Genomic DNA, 8790 nt, shown 5'->3' with positions numbered 1-8790 from the left:
GGAGGGGAGTGGGGGCTGGTGGCTGGAGTGGGGGTCTGGACATCAGGACAGAAGACACAAAATGGGACCAGGCTGCCACCTGGACTTTGTGCGTATGAGGTTGGGTGGAGGGAGCTCCTATGGGTCTTGTGAATTCTGGTGGTGGTGGGCGGAGGCTGTATGTGTGTGGGGAAGGCTGTGGGGGGGGAGGAGGGCTGTTATCACCCGTTGGTCCCGCGGGAGGGGGGGGGGGGGGGGGTCAGGGAGCCCCAGGATTGCTTCTACACCCCAGCTTTGGAGCAGTGTCGTGGAGGGACTCCGAGGGGGCTCTCTCTTCCAGCAGAGGCAGCCAGGTGGTCTCACCGCCCCCTTAGACTGGCAGGGGGTCGTGTCCTGCCCATTCCTCTGCAGTCCCCTTCGCTGTGGCCCAGGTGCCACCGTGCCCAGCACACACCTAAATACTTGTCCCTCCACTGGGTAGCAATGCAAGGTATGGGGAGGGAAACCGAGGCACACATCACCATCATATCAATATGAGAGAAAACTCCCACGTCGTCAGCAGGGCCCTCGTTGTGGGGAAGGAAGATGGGCGCTCTGGGGTTGGAGCCAGCCAGGCCTTGCACCGCATGGAGCAGGCTGGCACCGGGGTGTGGCCATCATCAGAAGGCAGGCTGGCAAAACTGGCAGGAGGCAACCTGAGGAAGAGGAAGCAATGGAGGAAGCTGAGGGCGTGCCACAATGAGCAGCAGGCCCAGGGCAGGAGGGAGCTGCCCCCGGAGCCCCCCCCCAGGGACCAGTGGGAGGAGAGGAGCCAGGCCTGGAGCGGGCCCCGATGGCATCGGGCCTGCAGAGGGAGGAGCCGGGAAGGGAGGGGGCCTGTGACGCCTGCCTGGGTCTGCAGAGAGCCTGAGCCGATCGCTCTGAGGGGGCAGGCGCAGCGCCTGGCACACGCGGGACCCCCCTCTCAGCCGGGCCTTTGGCTGGGCGGCTCATGTGCTGGGATGTGCCCCCAGGAGAGCTCCCGGGGGCCGCGTGGGGCGAGCGCAGCCCCCCCCCCCCGGCCTGCCAAGCCAGTGTGTGCACAGCCTGCGCCCCACGGCCAGACCCACAGCTGGCAGAGACCCCCCCCAATGGGGGAGCCCTGTGTTACCTTGAGAATGGCATGCTGGGCACTGCCCCCCAAAAGGGGGAGGATGTCCCTGTGTTGCCATGGGAATGGGATGCCAGGCACCCCCCCCAAATGAGGGGGTCCAGTGTTACCATGGGAACGGGAAGCTGGGCACCCCCCAAGTGATGGAGGGGCTGGTCCCTGTGTTGCCATGGGAACAGGATGCCGGGCGCGCCCCCAAACGTGGGGGTGTCCCTGTCGGAGCGTCGCGTCCCCATGGTAATTGGGGGGGCGTGCCCAGCAGCTCCCCACTCCAACGTCACTAGGCGGACTCAGGGCTCGAGCCCACATTTCCCGGCAACCCCTGCGCGGCCCCGTTCGCCAACGCATGCGCAAAGTGCCGCCCGTTCCCGCCCCGCGCTGCGCAGGCGCAGCCGCTCCTCTCTCCCCCGCCCGCATCTCTCAGCGCCGCGCGGACGCCATGGTAACAGGGGCCGCCCTCTCCCTTGCGCGCGGGGGCGCGTCCTCCCGGGCCAAGACGGTGGCCGCCTTGGCCCAAACAACCCCTTTCCTTTCGCGCTCCGCAGCAGGGGCGGGAGCCGGCTGGAGCCCAGCGGCGCATGCGCCTCAGCGGCGAGGGGCGGGGTAGAAGGCGGAGAACAGCGAGCGCGTTTCCGGTTCCGGGGCGAGCCGCAGGTTTAGTTCCGGGGCGGCGGCTTCCGGGGGTGGGGACGCGATGGAGTTGGTGCTCAGCGAAGTGGTGGCGGTGGAGGATCTGCTGGTGAGAGGCCCCCCTCCCTGGCATCCTCCTAACCCGGGCCCCGCCCCCCCCACCATCCCTCTAACCAGGACCCTGCCCCCTAGGGTCCCCTAGCCTGGGTCCTCCTGCCCTGAATCCCTAGCATAGGCCCCGCCCCTGACACTCTCTCCCTCCCCCCCCCGTTTGGGCCCTGCCCCCCAGGAGTCCCTCTGCTCCCCTGTCTCTCCTTAACCTGCCTCGGAGCTTGACCTGCCCCTGCCCCTCCCGAGGCCTAGTCCCTGTCCCCACTGGGATCTCCCACCCAGGGGTCTCCTGCCCTGAGCCCCCTACACAGGCCCTGAGCCCCCCCCTCCCCAGGCTGTGCCCTTGGGTACCCCCCCGGGACTCCTCTCCCTGAGGCCCCCCCACCGGTCTTCTAGGGCAGCGGTTCTCAAACTGTGGGTTGGGACCCCAAAGTGGGTCGTGACCCCCTTAGAATGGGGTCACCAGGGCTGGGTTAGACTTGCTGGGGCCCAGGGCCGAAGCCCGAGGGCTTCAGGACTCGGTTTGCAGGTCCCCTGCCCAGAGCGGTGGGGTTTGGGCTTTGCAGTGGGACTCGGGCGGGCTCAGGCTTCAGCCCCGCCCTCCTGGGGTTGGGAAGTAATTTTTGTTGTCGGAAGGGAATCGCTGTGCAAGGAAGTTTGAGAACCGCTGCTCTAGGGCCCTGAACCTTCAACACAGTCCCACTCCCAGTATACCCTATCCAGGGGCCCCGGTCCCTGGGATCCTCCACCCTGAACCCTCAATCCAGGCCCCGAATCCCCCACCCAAAGGTCCCTCCTCTTCAGCCCCCCAGGAGCATCTTTACCCAGGACTTCCCCTCCCCCCCAGGCCCTCCCTGTCCAGCCCAACCCCCTGGATTCCCCTACCCAGGGTCCCCTCTGCCCGAGCCTCCCCCTGAACCTTCAATTCACGCTCCCCTCCCCTTGAGCCTACCCCATGGTCCTGCTCACTGAATCCCCCCCATAGCCCCTCTCCTACAGCTCTCCCTGCCTTCTCCCTTCCAGAGCCTGCCCCCTCCCTTCTAAGGCATCTGCTCCCCCAGGTCCCACTGACAGTTGGATCTGCCCCCCATATCCCTGCCCTGAGTCTCTCCCTGCTGACTTCCCCTGCCCCGCCCTGGGGCTTTCCTTGGGGCCTCTCCTCCCTGAGACCATCCCCAGCTCCCCTTGAATAACCGGTCCCATTCACCTTCATGGCCCCAGTGAACCCCCCACCCCCCTCAATTCTCTCTGCACTGATGGAGCAGGTGCCTGTGTGTTTGGATGTCACTGGTTTTCTCTCCTGCGTGCGTGATGCCTCGGGCTCCTGGGGTGGAGGGGGCACAATGTTCTTCCTTAGATGCTGTGACCCCCCGCCCCTCCCATGACCCCCCTGCAAGCCAGGTGCCTCCAAGAGTGTGTGTGTGTGTGGGGGAAAGGGTTGGCTTGGGGTCATACCCCCACGTTGGGATGCGGTAAGCTGTGCAAAGGTTCTGCCCTTGTACTTGTGTGGAAAGGCCGTGGGGAGCGCATGGCAGCTGGGAGGGCCGCGCTGGGGTGGGGATCAGGAAACCCGAGTCCTGTGAAGAGCTCTGGGGCTTTGCGTTCTCTTCCTGAGCCGTCGGCGTGAGCGACATGGAAGGGGCCCCAGGGCTTGGCTGCCATGAGGTGAAATGGACAGCCTTAACCTCCTCCCCCCAAAAAGTGGGCACCAGTGTTTTCAGTTAGGCTGATTTAACAATTGGAACAAACTTGTATATTCAGCCCCAGACTGGCTGCCTTTCTGGAAGAGATCCAGTGATTGAACATCAGAACAGCCACACTGGGTCAGACCAAAGGTCCATCTTGCCCAATATCCTGTCTTCCGACAGTGGCCAATGCCAGGTGCCCCAGAGGGAATGAACAGATCAGGGAATCAAGTGATCCATCCACCCCCCGCCCATTCCCAGCTTCTGGCAGTCGGAGGCTTGGGGACACCCATAGCATGGGGTTGCCTCTCTGACCATCTTGGCTAGTAGCCACTGATGGACCTGTCCTCCAGGAACTTATCTAGTTCTTTTTGCGAACCCAGTTATAATTTTGGCCTTAGACAAGCAAGACTCAGTTTCTCTCCGTCTCTAGGGACCATGCCAGCAAAGTTGCTGCGCTGTTGAAAATGAGGATTATTGGGGTTTTCTATTAGATCTGGAGTTATTCCTGGTTGGTCTAGATGACACAGGCTCTTTCCATCTAGTTTAGGGGTTTGTTCTGCTGACCATCACTGTAGCTAGCGTCTGGGCATTGGCCAAGACCCTAGAGGACTTTGGTAGCGTGTCTGGTGCTTTCTTCCTTTTTGGGATCAAAACTCTGGTTAGAGGAGGCTCTTTGGTTGTGGGATTTTTAAATACTATTGGTGGGGGATAGTTCATCTGTTTCAGGGATGGTTGTTAATTTTGGGGGAGGGTTTGTTTGTTTTGCTTGACGGGGAGTTAATTGAGTAGAAAGAAATGCCAAGCCAAGCGTCATTCTTTTGGCTGAGAGTCATTTTTCAAGAGGTAGGTCTTGCTGTTTTTCCTAAAGGCTATCAGACTCTGAACTCTCCTGATTTCTGCAGGAAGATTGTTCTGTAGCCGGATCCCCTCTTTAGAGAAGGCTTCGTCCCCAGCTCTCGTGTGGTTCCCTCCAGGGCTTTGGGGTCATGTCAAAGGCCTTAGGCTGACGTTGGTAGCTGACTGGGACCCAGTGGGAAGAATTGAGCGTAGATCCGAAGGGACCATAGGTCATCTAGTCCAGTGTTCCTCAACAACCCGTCTGTGGACCCACACTGGTCCCCGAGATTTCCCTGATACAGTTTGGGAAGGCAGCAAGCTATCAAAAAGGTTGAGAGACACTGCTCTAGTCTGACCTCCTGTCTATCACAGGCTGGCAGTTTTCACCCAGTTGCCCCTGGGTTGAGCCTGAGAACTTGTGCATGACTAAAGCATATTCCAGAAAGTCTGGTTTGGAAGATGTCAAGGGATGGAGAATCGACTGCTTTCTTGTGGGAGTTTGTTCTGGTTGCGTAAGGTTGCCAGCCATGAGCAGGCCACGTGCAAGACTCAGAAACTGTTTGAACGAGAGCGGACACTTCCGAAAAACATCCCACTTGGATTTCAAAATCGCCAGCGATGGAGAATCCACCATAGCTGTTGAGAAGTGGTTCCGGTTGTTCGTTGAAAAAATGTGTGCTTTATTTCTAGTCTGAATTCATCATAAGAACAGCCACACTGGGTCAGACCAAGGGTCCATCCAGCCCAGTATCCTGTCTTCCGACAGTGGCCAATGCCAGGTGCCCCAGAGGGAATGAACAGAACAGGTAATCATCAAGTGATCATCCCCTATCGCCCATTCCCAACTGTCGGATCTTGTTAGACCTTTGTCTGCTGGGCTGAAGAGCTCATTATTGGACTTGTTCCCATGTAAGTACCTATAGATGGGAAACGAGCAGACTGGAAAGAAGGTGTGAATTTTTACCAGCAATGGGAAATTCATCATTGGGAAAAGTTCCCAAGGGCCATGGTGGATTCTTAAATCAAGGCGACATCCCGTCTCTTGTTCAACTTGGAATTAATTCAGGGCATCCGATGACCTGTTATGCAGGTGCCTTCTGCCCTTAGACTCTCTGAAGAAGAGTCATCTGTTATCAAATTTCTGTTCCCACATAGGTAGTTATAGATCAAGTCACCCGTTAGCCTTCTCTTTGAGCTGCTGGAGGCATGCTTCTTCTAACCCTTTAGTCTTTCTCATAGCTGTTCTTTGAACCCCCTCCAATTTATCCCCGTCCTTCTGGAATGGAGGACCCTGGAACTGGATTCAGGATTCCAGAAATGGTTGCACCAGTGCCAAATATGAGGGAATCATAGACTGGTAGGACTGGAAGGGACCTCGAGAGGTCATCTAGTCCTGTCCCCTGCACTCGTGGCAAGACTAAGTATTATCTAGACCATCATTGACAGGTGTTTGTCCAGCCTGCTCTTAAAAATCCCCAATGATGGAGACTCCACAACCTCCCTGGGTAATTTATTCCAGTGCTTAAGCACACTGACAGTTAGGAAGTTTTTCCTAATGTCCAACCTAAACCTCCCTTGCTGCAATTTAAGCCCATTGCCTCTTGACCTGTCCTTAGGGGTCAAGGAGAACCATTCTTCTTCCTCTTCCTTGTAACAACCTATTATGTATTCTGTGATCATGTCCCCTCTCAGTCTTCTCTTCTCTAAACAAACGCAATTTTTTCAACCTTCCCTCACAGGTCGTGTTTTCTAGACCTTTCATCGTTTTTGTTGCTCTTCTCTGGACTTTCTCCAAGTTGCCCCCATCTTTCCTGAAATGTGGCGCCCAGAACTGGACGCAGTTCTCCAGTTGAGGCCTAACCCGTGCAGAATATTGCTTCCCTTGCGGCTGCGACGGTGCAGCGTGCTTGACACCGCCGAGCGAAATGGGTGGAGACCAGTTGGCGTCGGCAATACGTTGCGAGAATCACGGCTGTTTCTCGCGGCCGTGTGGCGGGGCGGGAGAGCAGGTTCAGAGGTCTTGGGCCCTTCTGGATTAGCGGTGTAAGCCCCGTGCACCGGTCATCAGACCTCTCGTCTCCCTCTCTCGAGAGGTCTAACGACCTGTCTCGTGGGCTGACGGGAGGAGGAAGCGTACGCCGAGCTTCCGGCACCGACGCCTTCAAGGAGCCGTTCCCTGAGCATCAGGATGCCCCAGTTCTCCGTGCAGTCTGGGAAGGCGCCTTGAGGGGCTGTGTGCCTCACCGTCTTGACTGTATTGATCCTCCTTGTGAGGCAGGGCAGTGCTGTAGAGATGGGGAAACTGAGGCACGGTGCTTCACTGTGCAGTTATCTGTGTGCATTGGGTTTAGCTGTGGAGCATTGGCAGAGCTTTTGGGACCTGTGATCCCAGAGCCAGCGCAGCGTTGCCCGAAACCTTATTTTAAACCCCGTTAGCGGATTTAACCGTTCTTCCCCTTGCCCGTTGAACCGTGCCGCCCGGGGGCTGGCGCGCGTCTGCCCAGGCAAGTGAAGCCGCCATCCGTGCCGAGGGACTCTGCGGTAAACAATCAAAAGAAGCAAAGGGCTCATTGTTCAGGGGCTGGTAGTGGGTTACGGGCTCTGAGCCAATGGCTTTGTCTAGTCTAGAAAGCGTTCGGGGGGGCGGGGGGAATTCTGCTGGCAAAGCCGATGCGCCGCCTGTTGCAGTGGCACAAACGGGGATGTGATACGGAGGGTTGCGGTGCTCATAAGACACCCAACTTTACTCCTCCGTGAGCTCCGGGCTGTATCCCTCCGTGAGCTCAGGGTATAACCCCCGTTCCCTGTGGACTCAGAGGTCTGCGGGGTCTTTTACCAGTGCAAGAACCTTACACAGGAATATCTTTAACCTCTGTTTATTAACAGTCCCCGAAACCGAATACGCCCACTAAGCATACACTGCTGAGCTTTTTCTGCTGGCCGGTCAGGGTCAGGTCATCCGGGGACTCCAGCTTCTGCGCGGCGTGATTGGCAGGGTGCTGAGGTCTGACAGCTCGGATCTTGGGGCTGTGTCCTGGAGTTGGTTCCCAAGAGCTGCCTTTTGGACCCCAGTTTATATAGTGAAATTTGAGTCTTGCTTAGCTGTGTCTTAACCCAGGGTTTCTCAAACTGGGGTCCGCGAGGGTATTCCAGGGGGTCCGCGGGTCATGTCTGGGGCTGCTGGCCCCGCTGATTAACTCCTCCCCGTCCCTCCCAGTGTCTCCTGCACACCGCGGAACAGCTGTTCGCTCGGGGCAGGGGGGCGGGAAAGGTCAGGGGTGGGGTGGGGCATTGGGGAAGGGGGTGGAGTGAGGGCAGGGCCAGGGGCTGAGCAAGAGACTTGGGGGTCCAACAAAAATTAAGTCAAAATGGGGGTCCTCAGATTGGTTAAGGCACAGGTTCTCAAATTTTAGCAATCATTTGACTAAAATATTACTAAACAATTCTCTAACCAAACTTAACCTATTGTCAAACAATTCTTTTAACCACTCACAGCCCACCACCTTAACTGATTTACACTTAACTAATTTTGCTATGTAACGGACAGAAACAATCAAAGAACCAGACAGAAACCAGACAGGTGAACAATAGAGATGTGGGGACCATAAAGGGCAAAACAATAAAGACGTCTAGATTTCGCAATCCCAACGTGTCGATAAGTGCTTGCCAGACAGAATGCTATGAAACGAAGTTTTCTTTAAACCTCTTAAGATCTGTTTCTTTCTTCGGTGGTGGTGGGTACTACACCTCTACCCCGATATAACGCTGTCCTCGGGAGCCAAAAAATCTTACCGCGCTATAGGTGAAACCGCGTTATATCGAACTTGCTTTGATCCGCCGGAGTGCGCAGCCCTGCCCCCCCCGGAGCACTGCTTTACCGCGTTATATCCGAATTCGTGTTATATCGGGTCGCGTTGTATCGGGGTAGAGGTGTACTAAGCCAGCAGCAGCATTCCTACCAGCCTGATATTTCATTGTTTTAATGTAATTGAGATGGAATGGGAGGATGTGAGTTTTTGCTTTTTCTCTCGTGGCTTTTGCTGTCCTAATATGGTTTGCAGAAAAAGGCCTTACACTGGAACAAGTCTGAGCTCCTAAAGCACTAGGACAGTCTTACCCGGGACTGTCCCCTTGGGCACCCAGGCAAGCCGGACTCTGTGGTAGATGGTCATTTTCCGCCCAAAAGCACAAGGATGTTCAGGTTACAAAGGACCAGTCACTTACCCCAGGTCAATTACATTCAGATCTCAAACCCAAGACAACGCTTGTAGCCAATCCTAGAACAAACTAACTAAAAGTATTTTTTAACTGGGACAAAGAAACGAGTTATTTACAAGGTTAAAGCAGGTCACACACACACACACACACACACACACACACACACACACACACACA

The sequence above is a fragment of the Terrapene carolina genome, unplaced genomic scaffold (assembly GCF_002925995.2).
Source record: "Terrapene carolina triunguis isolate 2854851 unplaced genomic scaffold, T_m_triunguis-2.0 Scaffold361, whole genome shotgun sequence".
NCBI lineage: Eukaryota > Metazoa > Chordata > Testudines > Emydidae > Terrapene > Terrapene triunguis.
Note: the sequence above shows the minus strand (reverse complement) of the source record.